This window comes from Benincasa hispida, chromosome 10, assembly GCF_009727055.1.
Source record: "Benincasa hispida cultivar B227 chromosome 10, ASM972705v1, whole genome shotgun sequence".
Lineage (NCBI taxonomy): Eukaryota > Viridiplantae > Streptophyta > Magnoliopsida > Cucurbitales > Cucurbitaceae > Benincasa > Benincasa hispida.
This window is the reverse complement of record NC_052358.1, coordinates 34961280-34983138: the sequence shown is the minus strand read 5'-3', so window position 1 is coordinate 34983138 and position 21859 is coordinate 34961280. Positions and strand designations below refer to the sequence as shown.

The 21859-nt window shown below is 35.7% G+C and overlaps 5 non-coding genes across 5 annotated transcripts; all 5 read right to left on the bottom strand.

The window, feature by feature from the left end:
- Nucleotides 1-20749: 20749 nt before the first annotated feature.
- Nucleotides 20750-20829, bottom strand: LOC120089602. Its single transcript, XR_005485275.1, has one exon. It is a non-coding gene; the product is annotated as a small nucleolar RNA SNORD36 (small nucleolar RNA).
- Nucleotides 20830-20975: 146 nt separating this feature from the next.
- Nucleotides 20976-21099, bottom strand: LOC120089577. Its single transcript, XR_005485252.1, has one exon. It is a non-coding gene; the product is annotated as a small nucleolar RNA snoR80 (small nucleolar RNA).
- Nucleotides 21100-21169: 70 nt separating this feature from the next.
- LOC120089574 lies at nt 21170-21281 on the bottom strand. Its single transcript, XR_005485249.1, has one exon. It is a non-coding gene; the product is annotated as a small nucleolar RNA Z152/R70/R12 (small nucleolar RNA).
- A 103-nt stretch (nt 21282-21384) lies between these two features.
- LOC120089573 lies at nt 21385-21471 on the bottom strand. The gene has a single exon (XR_005485248.1). It is a non-coding gene; the product is annotated as a small nucleolar RNA R11/Z151 (small nucleolar RNA).
- A 77-nt stretch (nt 21472-21548) lies between these two features.
- Nucleotides 21549-21647, bottom strand: LOC120089572. The gene has a single exon (XR_005485247.1). It is a non-coding gene; the product is annotated as a small nucleolar RNA Z157/R69/R10 (small nucleolar RNA).
- Nucleotides 21648-21859: the final 212 nt, after the last annotated feature.

Here is a 21859-nt window from a genome sequence, read left to right as displayed (position 1 = left end):
CAACGTATCTACCTTGAGAAAATCAAAAGATGATGTTGATATTTCACCTACCATGTCGTTAGTGGCAGAGGTTTAGAAAAGACTAACGCGCTGAATGTCAGACTCAGAGCAGTCCAATTTATGCTGTCAGCGACCCAAGCTCTATAAATAGAAGCCGATGAGTAGAAATTCAACTAATCCGAGGATTTTCCCCGTGATCCAGAAAAAATGCGTGAGAAGACGCTTGAGAGTTCTTCACCTCCTTCATCCATTTCGAGTGACGACCGGAGCCTTCGATCGGAGCTAGATCTCGAGAGGGTCAACTCCACTGCCCATCCATGGCACCACCGATAGCCTTGACGCACATCCGCTGGAAGCAAGTCTTTGCTTCCAGTCAGTCATTTCATTTTCTTTCTTTTCTTATATTGTATTGTATGACATTTTGTGATTAAGGAATTAATACAATTTGTTTTCAATGCATTTCTCTATTTCCTTCAACTCCATCTCCATCTTCTTTGCTTAGCACATTTACTTTCATTGCAACACTTAGTGGAATTTCTTGGGTATTGCATACTTAGTCATGTGGATTACGGATATGAAGCATGTAGCAACCTACCGAGAGGCGGGCGTTGTGTGAATTTGCTTAGTGTGAAGCTGTGGCAACACCTATCTATATGCTAACGCATTGCTTATCTATGAGTAAAGTCAACAACAACCAACTGCCCGGGAGGGTAAGTGGTTGATCGCATTAAGCAATGTATGCATTTTTCACTAAGTAAGTGGTTACCTTATCCTATGAGCACTTCATTCATCATTTAGGCATACTTGAGAGAGTAGTCTAAAACACAAATCTAAGACTCAAGAGAGCGAATTGGAACGCATAGGCAAGAATGGGGATCTTAGAGATAAGCTCTGTTTGCTTCACACAGCGTATATACCCTACAGATTGGATATTGCATGCATCCAGGAAGTAGGATAAGGGGTATGCGGCAGCCATGCTCATGCAGCGAGAGTTAGTGAACTAGTTATGGATGTCTATGCAGGCATAGGCTTCTTGGTAATATCGCAGATACATCGCATGCGTCTTAGAGTTAGGTTCACGTGCGTGTAGCATGATAGCATGGCTTGCGTTGACTAAGGTTGCCCTTGTGGTCACTCTTAAGAGTTGCAATGAAATCATCTCCGCATTTTATCTATTTTTCCATTCATTTATTCATGTCAATAACTGTCGTATCTCTACCTCCCATGCATATTCTCATTGCGTTGTCTGTTAGATAGAAGTAGGAGTAGGGTTAACTTACCAACCTCCCTTTCATTCTTTTATTTAAACCGCTGCATGCACATTACTGCATACATATAGCTACAAGTCCCTATGTTCGACCTCGGATTACCCGAGCAACTTGCGTTCATGTTCTACTTGGCGTGAACGCAAGAAAACTTGTGGCAGGACGCATGGTCATCGCATACATTCGTTAACGCGTTATCATTCCAACGCATGACTATCAACGCATATCTTAAAAACATGCAACGCATACCGCATTCAAGGGATTTTAGTTGTCGAGTAAAATTGACTTCTAATTTCTCGTCACCAGCAATCAGTTGATCATAATCATCATGATCATGCAAAACAATCTCATCCACTATATTATCTGTTTCAATCATGTAAAGAGACAAATATTCCTCAGGAAATTTCATAGCATCGTACATATTAAATGAACAAACTTTTCCATCAAACTCCATAGAAAGATATCCTTTATCAACATCAATTTTTGTTTTTACTGTTTTCATAAATGGTCTTCCTAACAGAATTGTAGAAGAAGAAGGTGAACATATCTCATCCATTTTCAGAGTATAGAAGTCAACAGGGAAAATCAAATCCTTTACTTGCAACAGAACATCCCCAGCTATCTCTAGAGGCTGAATGTAAGCTCTATCAGCTAACTAAATGCATATGGCAGTTTTTTACAAATCATTTAATTTAAGCTCTTCATTCATATGATACGACATAACATTAATAGAAGCTCCTAAATCAAGCATAACATGCCTTATCACTCTATTACCAATGATACAAGATAAGGTAAACATACCTAGGTCTTGGCATTTCTTAGGGCATATTATGTTTAAACAAAGTCGAAACATTTTTACTTACTACAATCTGCTCATTGTCCTTACCTATCCTCTTCTTTGTGCAAAGTTCTTTAAGAAACTTAGCGTACCTTGGAATTTGCTGGATCGCATTCAAGAGGGGAATATTATTTGAACCTTTTTAAACATTTCGATCAGTTCTTCATCCTTATTTTTTCTGCTTCAATTTTGCTAACCTACTAAGAAAAGAAGCCTTAGGTATATAAGGTTCAATTGAAGGCAAGGGGGAAATATATACCTTAGAAGTAGATGGGTGTGCCTTAGATTCAATCTCATTTTTCTCATGTTGCTGGACTTCCTCATTGGACTTACCAGATGGTGGTGGGATGTCTGAAGAGGGTTAGGTGGTGGAAGCTCCTTCCTACTCCTGAATGTGATGGCACTCACATTTGTCCGGTTGAGCGGGTAGCTTCCCCAAAGTGGCTAATTGTGTGACTTCAATGCCCAAATTTTCCATCCTCGTTCTGGTCTCTTGCTGCAATGCCTTGGTATCATGTGACAACTGGATGGAATCCTTTTGCAGCTGATGAATATCCTGTTGGAATTTTAAAGAGTGGTCAGCCAAAGATTTAACAATATCCTCCAATGACATACCTGAAGAGGATAATGATGATGATTGATTGGAGTGACTGAAATTGTGATGCCTTTGACCTTGACTTTCCATTTGAGGTTGGGGTGATCTCGCCATCCTGGGTTATATACTGGAGCATGAGGGTCATACTTCCTCTGGTAACCCCCAACTGCATTTACTTGGGCCTGAGGATATGCATCAGAAGAGTTTCCAATTGCTCCACAAGCCCTACAACCCTTCACTTGTGTTACTCCTCCTTGAGCCATCTGTGTCATAAGAGTAGTCAAGTTAGAAAGTTTGGACCTTAATTCTTTTACCTCATAAATAAAAGATAAATCAATTTCAACAACCCTGATCCAAAAATTTTGATCGTTCTTAACCATGCGTGAGATTAATTCATGAGCCTCATTCGACGTTTTATCAGCAAGAGCACCACCACCACTAGAATCAATGGAACTCTTGTCACTAGAAAGTAAACCACTATAGAAGTACTGGATTAATAACTAATAAGATATTTGTGATGCAGAAAACTAGCACACAATCTTTTGTATCTTTCCTAGTATTCAAACAGTGTTTCACCAACAAATTGTTTAATTCCATAGATGTCTTTTCTAATAGAATTGGCTCTAGAAGCTGGATTTTTTTTTTTTTTCAAGAAATCTCCATTTCAATTCACTCCAAGTAGTAATAGACCCTGGAGCTAAGTAATATAACCAATCCTTAGCATCATCCTATAACGAGAAAGGAAAATCCCTAAGTTCAATTGTTCTATTGTAACTCCATGAGGCCGCATACTTACGCACACCGTATGGAATTCCTTGATATGTTTGTGTAGTTCTCCTAAAATCCCCCTGGAGATTGCCAATAGGTTTATCAGTCCTGGCTTGAGTTCGAAATGTATGGTGGTAAGAGGAAAGACTATGCATAGGGCTATTGATCCATGTCTCGTTCCGCTAGCCCCCTCAGACTTTTCTCTCAGACCTCTTCTCCCATTGCTCCTATTAGATTGTTAGAAACTTGATGTTCTTTTCCTTCCAATGTCTCTCTTCTGTGCTCCCTTCGGATTCTCCTCTCCTCTTGAGCAATATCTGTAACAAAAGTAAGATCTGCCTCCCAGAGGAGTGGGTCATAAACCAAAGGAAATCAGCACACACACTTTTTTTTTTATATATATGCAGAATCCTAAAATTCCCCTGGCTAATTACCAAGTTTCCCTGGCAACAATACCAATTTTGTTCAGACATCAAATTTAATAGAAACATTGCCGCACATGATCAATGACTCAAACAAATAAATATAATCACTGATCCTATACCTATACCCAAAAGCGTAGTAAAACCAGAAAGAACGTGGTCAAATCCACAAGGAAACTGTCGACTAGCAAGGTTAATTAAAGAATTCCATGTGACGGGGGTTTTTGTTGGATTTGTGAAAACAATTATTAAAACGTAACATACGATGGAAAGAAACAAGAATGAGCACACAAATGGGTTGGATTAAATTGATGGAAAGAGCCTTTGGGAGTAGTATGTATGTTTAATTTTCTATCATTAAGCACTAATTAATCATACAAAATTAGTGAACACCTCAATCTATTAGAGAATATAATAGCCCAAATAGCCAAATTTGATATTAAACCAAATTAGCCCTAATTTAATTTAAAACTCTTCTTTCTCAGCAAAATCCAAGTTAAAACCAAATTGCATTACGAAAGGGTTCAAATGTCGAGACATACTACAAGCCGGAAAGTCATATCTTATAGCATGATTAATTGAGACAAATTAAATTAGGGCACACATGAGTTAGGTCAGAAAAAGTCTTAACTTTATACATGCGATCCAAATTTGTGCAACAAAATCAACAATTTTGCATAGGCTATGATGAGTTTTCAAACAAGAAACTTAAACAAATCGACTTGTCAGATCCATTCAGAAAAATTCTATTCAATATGAAACAAATCAACCCAATGAGTTCACAAAAATTCAGTACAATCAACTAGAAACCTTCAAACATACAACTAATCTAGGAAGAGTTTACCTAGTCTTGCATAGCCTATGGAAAATCAATGAATAAAGAGGAAAGAATGTTGAATATGGTGAAACTTGCCCAGAAAATCAACCTAAAAACGTTCTCACTCTGTATTTTTTTTCAGTTGGAACAGAAACTTTTCATTTATAGAACGAGCTCAGCATCACAACACTATTTGGAGCGTTACAACACTGTGGCGAAATCAGACCTTGAACATCAGGGAGGCATCACAACACGGCTTCGACGTTCGGTTGTGCGTGCGCGAAAGCAATTTGTCCGTTAAAGTTCATAACATTGCAACGTTGCCTTGTTTGATAGCTAATGTCCAATAGCATCGAGCTGGAGCATTGGCGGGGCGTTGCAACGCTGACTGCTTGTCCAGAATTCGATGTTTATTGCCTCTTAGCATCAGACAATGGTTAGGGGAGGGTTGTAACGTTGCCCTCAAGGGCAGTTTGATCATTTTGATGTCTCTACTCAATATGGTTCATCCAACTCTCGACTTTGCTATATTTCGGGTCAGTTTTCATCTTGGCAATACGCTTACTCAATGGGATCGACTTACCTACAAAATAAGTCAAATAGAGCAAAAGAATTATTCAAAACAATAGGATTAATGACATAAAATTAGCTATTTTTTTAGAACTAACACTGGTTCCAAACATAGTTGGCTCATTTACAATCGTGGGAGGATTAAAGGAAGGAAGTATGGGTGAGCGGAGAGGAGGGGGTTGAGGGCTTTGCATTTTGCCGATTTAATCCCTATGTGTTTCATCTTGGGGCGTTGGTGTTGGGTATTATTCCTAAAACTCATAGTTTGTAAACATTAGAAATTATTCTAAGAATTCAATAAAGTTGTTGTTGAATATATTGTTTTTCAGAAATCCAATAAACCCCTTGACTATTATATGAGTACTTGAACTTTATGTGGAGATATACAAGTGGATCAGGTTCGAGTAAATAGTCAAAATGATCTATAGTATATGAATAAGGTTAGGTACCTTATTCTGGTAACACTATTGGATGCGGCCTACTCTATAGTTATTACAAAGTGTTGTAAAGTGCTACATACGAAGTGATCCTAATTCATGCATGTTGAGACATGAGAAGTGGGGGTGTCCTGTTCAAATGAGTTGTACAAGATCGGACCATGAAACTAGTCACTCTTACTTTATAATATTGTTTACTATTTAAGACTGACTATTTCAAAGCGATGACCTAGGTAACTTAACCTTAATCCTGAGCTAACTATGAACTCCTATTTGTTCAGGATTATCCTTTGATCTGCAAACGGTGGGAGTAGACCAATTGCCTCTGCTCAATAAGCTTACCATTTTGGGGATAAGACTGGATAAATAGCTGGGAACATAGGCTGCAAGAGGGAATTCACTCCTAACCAATTAGGGTTAGTAGAGAAGTTGTTCCCTTTAAGTACTGATTCTGGATCTTGAACAAGAGGTCTCACCCTCTCATTGGCCTAAAAGGGATTCGATTTGTTGATTGGATCACAAATAAATTGTTCATTAGGGGATCAATGGAACTTAAGGAACAAGAGGTCATTTCGGGGGTAAAACAAAGATTCAACCCAGCCGTTATTACGAACAACCTGTGAAGGGTTAACTTACTAATCATGGTTATATCGAATGGACATAATATATCTACAGTGAGGGAAGTTCAGCTGTGGGCTTTAGTGGAATCACTTATTAATTAACGAATGGGGGTTAGATCGGTCTAATGAGTTTAGCCGATTAATCTCGGATCGTTGGAGCCCATGATCTGTAGGTCCGCGAGGTCCCCCTACTAGCTCGTAAATGGGTACACTTTAGGGTAGCTTGAGAAATTAATTTGAAACGTTCAAATTAAACGGAACAAGAAAATAAATATTTAAATATAATTTAAATATATAAAGATGATAATCGTGCAAAAATTAATTTAATATTTTATATTAAATTAATTGATTTCTTTAATTAATTTAAGAAATCCATTTTTAAATTAAAATTATTTAAAAGTCATTTTTTGTTTTAAAAAGGAATTGGAAATTCGTTTGCATGGGTTGCACATAATGGAAAAGGAGTTTTTTCCATTATCATCATCTTTATGCTCACACACAAACCATGATCTTCTCTACCTTGATTCTCCAAGCATGAGCTGCAAGCCATGCACTTCATCTCTTTGCATGTTCATCTTGATATATAAAGAAGATTGCAGTTGTTGGAGAATGATGATGGATACAGAATTTTGAGAGAAAAATCGTGGTGAAGAAGAAGTTGTCTTCTTTAACTTGTTGCTATGAGCTTCCCTTGTTTCTCCACATCTACAAGTTGTTCTTGAGTCCCACAACTCTGCCTAAAGCTCCAAGAGCATAGTAGGGAAGGCTTTGAGGTGGTTCACGTTGTTAAGTGAAGATAGCAGCTGAACAGTTGTTTTCTTAAAGAGTACTTCAAAGGTATGTTCTGAAAACCTATTTTTATGAACAACATGTTTTAGTTTTTACCAAAATTAGTGAATTAGCATGCTTATGGATCCTTGATACTTCCGCTGCATGTTATTTAACTCTAACAGTTGGATCAATTGAGCCATCAACATGGGTTAAAGTTAAGGAAAAGAGAGATAAGTTGAGGTCCACGATAGTGGTGTCCTCGTACTCTAATGCCAATTCAGCTTCAGGCTCTTGCTCTTGTGAAGCTTTATCGACTTGGTTCATTTTTGGAAGGCTTGACACGTATTTTTTTTGCCGTTCATTTTAAAGGTTGAAGTGTTGATGCCTTGGGTTGGGAAGGCAGGGTTGGTTGGTTAAGCGAGCCTCAAAGCAGACACCTGATCAGCTTGATGTCCATTAAACCTTCAACTTCTTCAGAGTCATCCTCAAGAAGGATGCCCTCACATTCACATAATGCACATACTAGCCATGGAAAACAAAGCTACTCGCATGGCTTCCCTTTGACTGCTTTGATTTGCTCCACAATGATTTTGCCTATGTCGAGGGGGATGTGATGCATGATGTAGTAGATGGCTAAGACTCGCTCCCTTGAAATAGTTTCCTATGCATGATGCAGTAGATGGCTAAGGCAGGAGTTTACAACTCACTCAGGATTCAGGTCATGTTACCTATGGTCATCCTGGTGAAATGTAAGTCTCTATTATGAACACCATTATATAGTGAGACTAAACATTTCCTGGTCCAGTCTTATTCAAACTCCTTTGTATAGAATATCCTTGCTCGCATGTCTATACATGAATTATCAGGATCAGATCATTTGTAGCACTTTACAACAATTGTAACACCTACAACTATACAGATGGATCCTATTGAAGTGATAACCTAAATGGTATGTAGTAGATGGATAAGGTTGGGTACCTTATCCTGGTAACACTACGAATACGGTCCACTTTGTAGATATTACAATTATTGTAAAGTGCTACAAATGATCTGATCCTGATCATTCATGTAAATACATGTGAGTGGAGATATTTTATATAAAAGAGTTTGTATAAGACCGGACCACGAAATGAATAGTCTCATTATATAACATTGTTAATAATAGAGACTTATATTTCACCAGGATGACCATAGGTGACATGACCTGAATCCTGAGTAAGTTGTGAACTCCTACCTATGAAGCGGTCCTTTGATTTGTATGGGTGTGAGTGGCCAGATTATCGACTTAATAAGCCTACCATTTTGGAGATCCGTCTAATTAGGTAGTTGGGAACACAGCTACACAAGATGAAATTCACTCCTTCACTAATGTCGGGGTAGGTAGATAAATTGTTCCACTAAGGGTTGATTTTGGGGCTTGAACAATGTGGCACCACACCCTCTCTTGGTCCGAGAAGGGTTTGGTCATAGTTAGACTATGACTTATTGTTCATTAGAGGGATAAGTGGTACTTAAAGAGTTAGATGTAACTATAGGGGAAAAACAGTAATTTTTGGCTCAATTATACTTACGAGCAATTTCTGAATGGTCATCATACTGTTGACTAGTTATATCCAATGGATACAAAAATATATATGTAGTGCAAAGAGTGCAATTGTGGTCTCTAATGGAGTGATCACCAGTTAATGGATGTGGAATAATTTAATTAAAGAAGTTTAATTAATTATTCAAGTACCACTGAAGTTCAATCTAGAAGTCCATAAGGTCCCCTCTGTAGCTCAACGGGGATTATTGAGAATTAATTTTGAATTAATTTGAATTGTTCAAACTATGGATGGAATTAATTTTTTATGATATAATTAATTTAAATTAATTATATGTGATATAATTAACATGATGTATTTGAAACATTATAGTATAAAGTTTATTTGAGAGGAATTAAGTATTTGAATATGATTCAAATATTAATTATATAGATGAGACTCATATAATTAAATTTAATAAAAATGTGATTTATATAAAATACCATACATTATTGAAAGAAATAAAAACTATAGGTTATGTGTTATATTTGATATAATATATAGTTTAATATTTACTATATGATAACTTATCACATATATATAAGCTTCTTTTCATAACTTAAGTCCTCGTTCAACCGCAAGGGCTCAAATTCACCACGTGGGACGGATCTGTCACATACCTCCTCAACATGAAGACATGAAAAACATTATGGACCGCAAAGAGTGACAGTGGCAAAGGCAACTGATAGGTCACAGGGCCAATCTGCTTCAAGACCTCGAATGGCCCAACGAAACACCGACTTAGCTTTCCCTTCCTTCCAAACCTCAGAACGTCTTTCATTAGAGCTACTTTCAGGAAAACTTTATCTCCTGCCTCGAACTCAAGATCTTTACGTCTAACATCGACGTAGTTTTTTTGTCTACTTTGTATCATTAGCATTCGAGCTCTAATCTTCTTCATGGCTTCATTTTTCGTCTTCACTAGCTCAATTCCCACCAACTTTCTTTCTCCAACCTCACCCTAGTAAACAAGAGACCTGCAACTCTTATCGTGCATGACCTTAAATGCCAACATGCAAATAATTGTCTGATAACTGTTATTATATGCAAACTCAACCAACTGCAAGTGAGAGTCCCAACTCCCTGAAAACTCCAACGCACAAGTGCGCAACATATTCTCCAACGTCTGGATCAAGTGCTCTGTTTGCCCATCTGTCTAGGGTGAAGGCTATACTGAAGTTCAACTGAGTCCCCAATGCTGCCTGGAGGCTCTTTCAAAAATTGGAGGTAAAGCGAGGATCTCTACTGGATATAATCGATACTGGCATACCATGCAATCTTACTATCTCCTTCATGTACAACTGAGCCCATTTATTCACCGAATATGAAGGCTTCCTTGAAATGAAATATGCCACCTTAGTGAGTATGTCCACTACAACCCATATCACTGAAAATCCTTTCGCTGACCTAAGTAAACCCATAATGAAATCCATTGAGACACTCTCCCACTTCCATTTTAGTATATTCAATGGCTGTAACAAACCCCCTGGCTTTTGCCTTAAGGCCTTCACCTACTGATAGACCAAATATTTGCTGAAATAATCAATTATCTCCCATTTCATATCGAACCACCAGTAATACTGCTTCAAATCTTAGTACATCTTGGTACTGTCGGGATCTATCGAGAATGAAGAGCTATGAGCTTCTGCCAATAACTTACTTTTAAGACCATTATATGCAGGTACACATATTCGTTCCCTGATACAGAAGGCCATGATCCAAGGACACTAAAAATTCATTGTCTCGACCTAACTCTACTTGACGAATTTTTTGAACAAGGTACAAATTGCCTTGTTGCGCATCAATGATTCTCTGCATCAAAGTCGGTTGTATTGTCAACTGTGCTAGCTGCGAGATGACTTCCTCCACTATTACTGCAATTTTTTATCATTCTAACTCATTACATAGCTGCAGCTATTTAGTGATCAAGGCAGCCAAATGGGTTGTCTTCCTATTTAAAGCATCAGCCACCATATTCGCCTTACTTCGGTGGTATAAAATCTCACAATCATAATCCTTCACTAACTCAAGCCACCTACGTTGTCTCTTGTTTAACACCTTTTGGGTGAAGAAGTATTTCAAACTCTTATGATCAACAAAGGTCTGTATCTTTTCCCCGTCCAAATAGTGTCTCCATATTTTTTACGCAAAGACCACTGTTGCTGCTCTAAGTCATGAGTAGGCTAGTTTCACTCATAGTTCTTCAACTAGAGAGAGATATAGACAACCACTTTGTCGTGTTTCATAAGCATACAACCCAGCCCCTTCTTAGAAACATCACTATAAATCACTTAACTTTCGGAGCCATCTGATACTGTAAGAACTAGTGCATAAACCAACTTTTTCTTAAAACTCTAGAAACTATCCTCACAAATTTTGCTCCAAACAAACGAAGCTCCCTTCTTGGTCAACTAGGTCAATGGGGTGGCTATGTGAGAGAAATTCTCTACAAATCGGCGATAATAACCAGCAAACCCCAAGAAACTGTGCACCTCATCGATTGTGGTAGGGTGGTGCCAACTCATAATTGCCTTAATTTTAGTTGGGTCCACAAAAACTCCATCCTTTGACACCACGTGCCCAAGAAAGGACACCTTATACAGCTAGAATTCATACTTTGAGAATTTAGCATACAGCTTATTCTCCCTTAGAGTTCCTAGGACTTTTCGAAGTTACTCCTCATGCTCTACCTCCGTCTTAGAATAGAAAGATATCGTCGATGAAAACAATCACAAATGTGTCAAGGAAATCTCTGAACACTCTGTTCATCAAGTCCATGAATATCGTTGGAGCATTGGTCAATCCAAACGACATTATAATGATCTTGTAATGTCCATATTAGAATGGAATGCAATCTTAGGGATATCACTGTCTTTTATCCTCAGCTAGTGGTAACCTGACTGGAGGTCAATTTTGGAGAATACAGTAGCTTCTTGTAACTGATCAAACAGATTATCAATTTTGGAGAGTGGATAGTTATTCTTAATGCTTACCTTATTCAACTCTCTATAGTCTATGCATAGGCGTAATTAACCGTCCTTTTTCTTCATGAACAACACTGGCACACCCCACGGTGTCACGCTGGGGCGTATGAAACCCTTGTCAAGTAGCTCTTGCAACTGGGCCTTAAGCTCTTTCAGTTCTATCAGAGCCATTCTATAAGGAGCTTTAGAGATCGGGGTTGTGCATAGTTCTAACTCAATAATGAAATCTATCTCCTTATACGGTGACAACCCTGATAGATCCTCTAGGAAACATCCGAATACTCCCTCATAATTGGCTCAGATGACAAGGTGACCTCGGGGTCTCTAACATCAACCACACTAGCCAATAGGCCCCAAACACCATGACTAACCAGCTTTCTAGCCTTTGAAGCTGAGACTACCCTAGGCAAAATCTCAGTCTTAGCTCCTCTGAACTTAAAGCTAACTTCTGCAGGCAGACTAAACGCAACTTCCTTATGAAAACAATCTATGATCACGTGGTTGGCAACCAGCCAATCCATGCCTAGAATAATATCGAAATCTGTCATATCAAGGACTAACAAAGTTACGTCTAACATACATTCTACTATGACAAGCTGACATGCTTTTACTCTCTGTGCCACATAAATAACATCTCCAAATAGAGTGGAAACTGATAATACATAATGCATCGGGTCTAATTCTATACTAGCATGCTTCACAAACACAACCGATATGAATGAATGCATCGAACCAGAGTCAAACAATACATAAGCATAATGTCCCAAAATGGGAAATGTACCTGTCACTACTGAGTCTGACTTATCTGCCTCATGTCGAGTCATAGCATAAATTCGGTGTTCAAGCTCGAGAATCGATGTCGTTAATTTGACTCTAAATGGAAATAAAAGAAAATTTGTATACACTGAACTACTCCTACTCCTTTTACTTTTAAACCCTAAACTCTATAAAGTAAGCCTAGTTGCACAAAGTTTTTCACAAAGACTTGGTATTGATTATGAGGAGATATATTCTCCAGTGGTGGATGCAATTACACTAAGATATTTAATTGGCTTGACTGTGTATAAAAGTCTTGATATGCATCTTATGGATGTAGTCACAACATAGTTATATGGATCTCTTGATAATGATATTTATATGAGAATCCCATAAGGATTTAATGTACCTAAAACATATACATCAAATTTCCAAGAATGGTATTCAATAAAATTACAGAGATCATTATATGGATCGAAATAATCAGAACGGATGTGGTACAATTGCTTAAGTGGATATTTATTGAAGGATATCAAAATAATCCAATATGTCCATGTGTTTTTATAAAGAAATCACAATCAGAATTTGCTATTATAACTGTATATGTTGATGACTTGAATATAATTAGAACCCACTAAGAGCTTTCAAAGGCAATAGAATATCTTAAGAAAGAATTTGAGATGAAGGATCTCGGAAAAACAAAATTTTGACTTAGTTTGCAAATTGAGCATTTAGCAGGTGGAATATTTATTCATCAGTCAACTTATATAGGAAAAATTTTGAAAAGATTTTGTATGGACAAAGCATATCCATTAAATATTCTAATGGAAATCCGTTCATTGGATATAAAGAAAGATATGAAGAACTTCTTAGTCCTAAAGTACCATATCTTAGTGCAATTTTTGCACTTATGTATCTTGCTAATAATACAAGACCATATATTGCATTTTCAGTAAATTTATTAACTAGATATAGTTCTTCTCCTACAAAAAGACATTGGAAAGGAATTGAGTGTATACTCCGCTATCTCCGAGAAACAATCGATATAGGTTTGTTTTATTCAAATAAATCAAATTTTGATCTAGTTGATTATGCAGATTCTGGATATTTATCTGAACCACACAAAGCTAGATCTCAAACAGATTATTTGTTCACATGTGAAGGAACTGTTATATCATGGTGATCGGTGAAACAGACTATGACAGCCAATTTCTCAAATCATGCTGAAATTCTTGCAATTCATGAGGCTAGTCGAGAATGTGTATGACTAAGGTCAATGACTCAGCATATTCGTGAAGCTTGTCTTCTAATAAAAATCTTTCAACAATATTCTACGAAGACAACACAGCTTGCAAAGACTAAATCAAAGGAGGATATATTAAAGGAGATAGAACAAAGCATATTTCACCGAAGCCTTTCTACACTCATGATCTTGAAGAAAATGGCGACATCACTGTACAACAAATTTGTTCAAATGATAACCTAGCAGACTTATTTACAAAGCCATTACTAACCGCATCTTTTGAAAAAATGGTGCACAACATTGAAATGCAGCGACTCAGCGATCTTAAATGATGCTTTCGTGAGGGGGAGTAAATATATTGTATTCTTTTAGGAGTATATATTATCTGAAATATGTACTTTTTTTTCCCTTTGCTAGGGTTTTTTCCATTGGGTTTTTCCTAGCAAGGTTTTAACGAGACATATTTCATATATATATATATATAGGTATTTAAAGGGGAGTATTATGAATATTATAATAATAAATAGATGTCCATTCTTAGTGTCTCAAAGTTATGTGTCACCCTTCATGTTGTCTATGTACCTTGTAATTATACATGCTTGGTGTCCATATAAGTCCACATACTACTTGCCACTTTGTCTATAAATATAGTGGCAGTTGGTGGATCTTAAAATTACATATACATTGGTGAGAATTCTACTTCAAAATTCCACTAATTTACATATTATCCAATTTTATATTTTAGTTATTTTATATATTTAGTTATTTTATATTATATTATATTTTAGGACCTTTAATTTAATATTGTTGTTTTCAAAACTTATTAGAGAAATATTGTTGTTTTGAAATTTATTAGAGAAATATTGTTGTATTGGGAATTCGAGGCTAGAGGTCGAACGTTGAGAAATCGACTAATGTGGAGGTTGAACGTTGAGAACTCAACGAATAAAGAAAAACTGCCGAAACTTCAACCCTCGACAAGGGAAATCTCGCGAATCTCGCTTAGGTTGTCGAAGGTTGAAGTTTTGACACACATCCACCCTCGAGATTACAGGTTTATTACTTTTCTTTTTCCCTCATAGAGGAAATAGAGTAATGAGATGGTATACTATATGTATCTATGTACTCAAGCTGCTTCTAACAACCTATGCATTTTGTTATCATTTCGAATTAGACGGAGAGGCTTTGTGCGATTAATGTAGAGGGGTGGGGATGGCTATATTTCTGGAGCGAACTCTAGGCGAATATGAAGTGCATGGATACAAGTTATGCCTTGGAATGAAAAGCAATTTCCGAATTAGCTTTGTCTACCAACAAATAGTAGATCCAATAATCAAAAAAGTGTTTTTGATGTTCCAAAGAATGAAAGCTAGTAATCATTAATGGAAAAACAACAATAACAGAGAGAGCGAGATATTGAAGAGGAGAGACGAGATCTTAGGAAAGAGAGCGAGAGCGAGAGCGAGAGAGCGAAGATCTTAGGAGAGATGATACTGAGAGAGCGGAGATATTAGGAGAGAGCGAGAGTGAGAGAGCGCGATTCTTAGAGAGAGCGAGAGTCTTCACTTTATTTGAACTTTCCATAGAAATTATATGAAAAAAGAGAAAAAAAATAGCTAATACATCATATAAACTATAGTGAATAGAATTCATATAGATATAATTGAATATATTAGATTTATATAATATTGAATAATCATTAGACAACAAAATTGAATATATTAGAATTATTATACTATAAATTGAATAATCATTAGACAATAAATTGAATTATATAGATTATCATACTATAAATTGATATATTAGATTATTATAATGTAAACTTTATTGATTACAAAAAAAAAAAAAAAAATTGATTATACAATAAAATGAATATATAATAAAAAAAATTATTTATTATTCAATCCCTAACTATCTGGACCCGTCTTAGTAACGAAAGACACTTCCTCGATTATGTCATCCACATCGTTGTCGAGTAATTTGTTCTGTCCTATCCATCTCGTTGTGATAATGTGAAACTTTTCGAGTGTCAGTTTATATTTATCGTGTCGGGTGTCAGTTTCAAATTCAAAATTTCAACAAAAGCAATTGAAGATATCAGGGAATAAATGAAGCTGACTAAGTTTTTTTTGACAACATTAGTTTAGAGCAATGGACTTGCACATGATGGAGGATTCAATATGGGTGGATGACGACAAATCTATCGAGTGCATAAATGGAGTCCTCAAAGGAGCTCGAATGTTGCCTATAAATGCTCTTGCTCAGATAACATTCTTCAAATTGCGTGAACTATTTTGAGAAAAGAAGAGCAGAAATAAGGGATGCATTGGAGCGTCAAGATAAACCCAGGACCTGTTGATCCTGATGTTTTGTACGACCAGTCCATTCATCGATCATATGTTGTATGGTGAGATCGTACTACTGGAGAAATATCTTGCAGACATCGAGAGGCAGGATTTATTCAGTGGTGACTGGCATCTGATCACAGCCTTGGTCGAGAGATGGAGGCCCGAAACGCATACATTCCATATGTCTTTTGGAGAGTGCACTATACTCTAACAAGACATAGAAGTGTTGGGGTTACCTTTGATGGTGGACCGGTCACCGGGTGAGTACGATGACTAGTTAGAAGTTTGTCAACTGTACCTCGGTGCGTCCCACCTGTCGACAAGATTAAAGGATCGAGGTTAAGTTTAATATGGTTAGGAACACAATTCGTGAGCTCATAGATGATGCAGACGAGGAAACTGTCATAAGATATACGCGATATTTATCTACAAATGATGGGTGAAAGTCTGTTTTCAGATAAATCAAGTCAATTTTGTTCACTTGATGTCCTACCACTGTTAGCTAACCTCCATGATGCGGGGTGATATTCGGTGGGGTGGAGCATGCTTGGCATGGTTGTATAGACAACTATACAAAGCAACAAGACCTGAGGTTCGAGAGATAAGCTGCTGGGCCTCTCATATCTTTTGTAACTATGGGCTTGGGAGCGATTTCCAACAATGGCTCCACAGCTACATCATGTTAATGACGCTCAGTTAGTTCGAGCCTACGGTTCTCGTATGTTTTTAATTCAATTTAAATTTTTATATCACTGATCTAGTTAATTTAAATTCTAAATTATCAATTTAAAAATTTAGGTGGAGAGACAAAATTTATGTGACTAGGACAGCCACACATGTAGTCAACCAGTATAGATACATGTTTTGATCTGCTTCAACCTGAACAGGTACATTACACTAAACCTAATTGATTATTTTATTCACATTTTTATTGTATTTGTCTTTAATATTCTCTAATATAATATTTTGTGTTTCAGGTTATTTGGGAGCTGTACAAAATTATTGTGCATACTTTGCCTAATTTTTGTACGAATGGTCAAAACATATGCCGACAATGAGTAGTGACAACCAAAAGCTATATGGAGGAAATTCATTATATGTACGATTATACCTATTGTTCCTCCACCAGCTCCTAGACGTAGAGGACCTTGTTCGGGAGAAGGATGAGTTTGATGAGGTTTGCACATAATGTGGAAGCGTTGCCCCTATGACGCAGACGCAGGGTCAAACTGATTATGTTAGTCCAATGATGATGATGCCAGCATTTGGTTCAGGACATTAATGACTCAGAGAGCTGGTCCTTCGTCTTCATTACGTGCATGGACATGGTCGAGGTCGAGTGAAGAGCATAATGAATATTTATATTATAGAAACGCCTGCAGAGGCACCAGAGCAATATCAAGAAGAACCCGAGAAACCTCAAGTTCGAAGTCGACAACGACAACCAGCTCGAAATCGACCACGTCCGCCTTATGAGACATATTGATTTTTTGTAATTATTTTTATAAAGAAGATATTTAAATTTTTATATTTTTTTATTTTATGAGTTAATTTTTATTTTTTTTTAATTTATTATTTTAGAGTTTAAATAAAATAATAAATTTTTTTTAGAAATTTTTTTTATAAAATGGAAAATTAAAAAAAAAAAAAAAAAAAAAAAAAAAGGAAATTTGTACGGTATTCTCGCTCTCTATCAAAATCTCTCTAAAATCTCGTTGTCTCTCGTAATTCTGCTCTCTATCAAAAAGAAAGGTCGAAGGTTCAAAATTCGACCTATCTAGGTCGAATTTTCAACCCCTCGACTTATTTAAAACAACAATATTTTTACAAAATAGTTTGAAAACAACAATATTTTTCTAAAATAGTTTCTAAAAAATACAATATCCTTTTAATTTTCCCCACATTATATTTTATATATTTAATATTATTATATAAATATATTATTATATTATATTTTCTCTATATTTGTATTCCCGTTGTACTCCTCAATTTCACAACATTGTCTAGATTGTAAAAAGATCATGTTCACCATATAATATGATATAATCCTATTCATGACTCGTGATAATATTTTACCTACGACAAAGATGATCAAAATAAATACGGCATAACTACATCATAATTTTCTAATAATAATAAAAAAAAAAAAAAATCTATTATTCATGTGAAAACAAATTCAAATTAGTATGAGAAAAATTATTTTAAATGATAAAATTGTTGAAAATACTTACAAATAATAGTAAAATATTAGTCTATTACAGATAGATAATGAAATTTTGTTATATTTATTATTTTGATTTATTTTCTTATATTTAGAAACAACCTTAATTTGATTCAATAATAAAAGAAATGTAATAAGTTTACTAATTTGCTTCCAATTGAAATATCGATGTTTCGTTCGAAATTTGGAATTATCGAACCCCTCGATATATGTACTCTATAGAAAGATAAAATATATCTTTTTCAATTATCGGCTAAATTTTAAAGAATTTTAAATATCTTCAATATTTTGAACTGCATGCTTTATAAGACTTATTTATTATATCTTATTTACTCAAGTAAATAAGACTTTCAGAGCGATATATATATATATAAGTCTTATTTACTCGAGTCTTTTTCTTAAACAATTATAAGTCTTATTTATTAATTCAAACAACTTACATTAGATTACATGTTTTTCATAATCTTTTCTCTAATATTTCCATTTTAAACATTCTATTCAACATTTTAATTAAATGCTTAGGTGTAACTGTTGCAACCGAGAATTGAATCTCTCCTAAGTTAAATTTAACTGTGGAAAGCAGTAAAAATGAGAATTTTGATTGTTTGGTTCACAAAAAATAAAATGCGGAAGAGAAAGATAGGTTGAGAAAAGAGAGATTGAACACAAGATTACCTTCACTGGTTTAAAAATTGTAGGGTCTAAGAATCTAATCTATTAATTATGAAAACATGCTTGATTTAACTATTTCTCAAGCCTAATCGAATGTAGGGACACCCCATACAAACTCCCTAATGACATGTAATTAATCCCTAAATTAACTAAGCTCGTTATAAAGACAATTTACTTAGTTAATTGCATTACGTTCTTGGATTGATTAAAACATTAAGTAAGAATGACCAATTTTGTCCTAATGCACCAATTTTTAAGTTTTGTTATCAATTAGGTGATCCTAGATAGCCGAAAAATCATGCAATAATTTGAACTAAAACTTATTGCCATTGAATTGAGCATGCCTTCGATGCAATGACAGACATCAAAAACACAAATAGCAAAAACAAACATACACAATATTTAAGTCATCAATTCATCAATTCTATATGCTTGTGCTAGAAATCCAATCAAAGAATGGAAATCACAAAAAACAAAAAGATTCAATCAAAAATTCACAACAAACCTCGAAGAATTCAAGAAATCCCTACAAACCTCAAAAATCAACATCGTGACTTTCAATCCCAAGATATACAATTGCAACTCAAAATTAAAGGAAATCTCATGAGTTTTGGCTTGGATGGCTAAAATCAAGCAACATGCTCTCTAAAACGGCCTAACTCTCTTCTCTCCTTACCTAATCTAGAAAGAACATATTTATATAATAGTCACAATCCAACCCTCAAGCGTTAAGGTAGAGTTGCAACTTTTAAGCCTGGATGCTCAAATTACCTCCAAATTCCATCTTCAATTCTACCTCTTCGGTGCTTAATACCTATAAAATAGCATAATTAACATGCAAAATCTATTAACGAGCCTAAACTTATATAATGAATGAGATTTCCTCAACATTTGAGGTGGATGTGCCAATTTTAACTCTTGTTCAGGTATTTAACAACGTTTGGAGGTGGATGTACCAAGTTCAGTAGGAAGAGATGTTATAGGAAAGGCAATAAAATGTTACTCCCTAAAGATCAAATGTATTTGATGTAGTTTATCTTTTAATTAGCTTAGAAGTTGGTGTAATTTTGACCAAGTACATAAGCTAGTTTTCTTTGACTGATCTCATTTCCTCATATTACTTATACACCTTTTGGAAGACTGGTAGGGTAATAAATAAACATTTTATTTACCTTTGGGAAAAAAATTAAATCAATAGTTTATTTTTAAATTATCAACTACTTTTGTTGCCAAACAAAATATATTCTCATAATGATGGGATTGATTGTAGACTTTCTTTTGACAATAAATTCGATTGAGTCTGAGAACGGAAAAAACATTGTTGACCATTCAAATTCAAGATGAGTTTAATGCCAACCCATTCCAATGTTGTAGCCTTGACCATCAGACCATTTCCACATGAGACTTCAACTGTGATCCTCGACCATTTTTATCCATAGCTGCCCACCAACCATGACCATTTTTGCCAAGGCTTCCACTGCACCTCACCACAAAGATAACTAATGTTCTTTCATTATACAGAAACAGTATCGTGATCTGGAGTTTTGTATTGATTGATTATTCTTAAAATATACAATTACTATTTCCCAAAACAATATAAATACGAGATGCCAACCCATCCCCGCTCTCCCAACGTGGGTATAGATAAATTTTCATTTGCAATTCTGGCTCACCAAGATCCTGTCGTCACTTTGAGCCTTGCCAAATAACCGAAGTGTCTAATTTCCTGCACCAACAAGGTCACCTGCTCCGGATGAACTCGCAAATTCGAAGGTCAACCAAGAAGTTGAAATGTTTCCCTAGTTAATACTACTACATGGAAAAAATAAACAAATTTTCTGAGCATCAGTTTTAAAAAGCTCGAATTAGTAAACTTCACGGAATAATCAGCTCTAATGAATATAAATCATCATTTGCTCAGAGTTATGTCATAACCTTCAACCATTTTCAAATACTAAAGGCCCATTAATAGAAACCAGTGTAACCCCCAAGATAAATTTCTAACTGCAATAAAAAAATATTACCCAAATAAGAACAATGCAAAATGAAGGTAGTTCTAGGCTGAATATGTTTGTGGTGTTTCCAGGATTAAATGGAATTGGGACAAACCATCAATCAGGATGACCACATTACTGATATTGCGTCCGAGCCATTATGCCAAGAGGAACTGTTAATCCCCCAGAATTGGTAATGGACGCAATTCATTACAATTTTCTAACTAAAGTACTCAAAAAGACCAATATGAAAACAAAAAGAAATGAAGCTCAGTGGAAGGAGAAGTCGTTTAATATATAGGCTCACGGCATAACTTAATTAAAAGTTACGGCCACTGCCCATAACACATCAAAGTGTTTAATCTCATCATAGCTTCCATATCCAGCTAAATAACAACATAAATCCATGAGAATACAAGAATGAAGCGCATATTATTGACATAAGCTACACATTTCAACAACTTAACCCTAAATTAAAATAGGCTTCAGTGTGTGTAACAATCAGATCATTGATAGAAAAATCTCACTGAAATCCGCTAAGATTATTTGAAATATCATCATAAGCCCATAGAATCGAATACCCAATCCAAAAAAAAAAAAAAAAAAAAAAAAGTCAAATTAACACAAAACCAAACAAATTTGTACAAAGTGCTCAGACAGCCAAGGGTATATAATCAGATCCCGGGAGTTGTACCCAGATCAGAAACTCTAGTCCACAAAAATAGCCTCGTCACAGCACAAACCAACAAGATGAAAAAGAAGATGAGAATTGAAATTGAAAGGGGAATAAGCAAGGAAAATAAAAACTCTGCAACATCGCCGGGAGTAAACCAATACGGATGTGCCGAAATGGGGCAAATTCGAATGAGAGCATCGACTGTAGAGAGGAAAAGCAAAAACATTGAGGAGACGACGGTATGGAAAATATGGTCGAACGGTGAATTTATAGGCCATT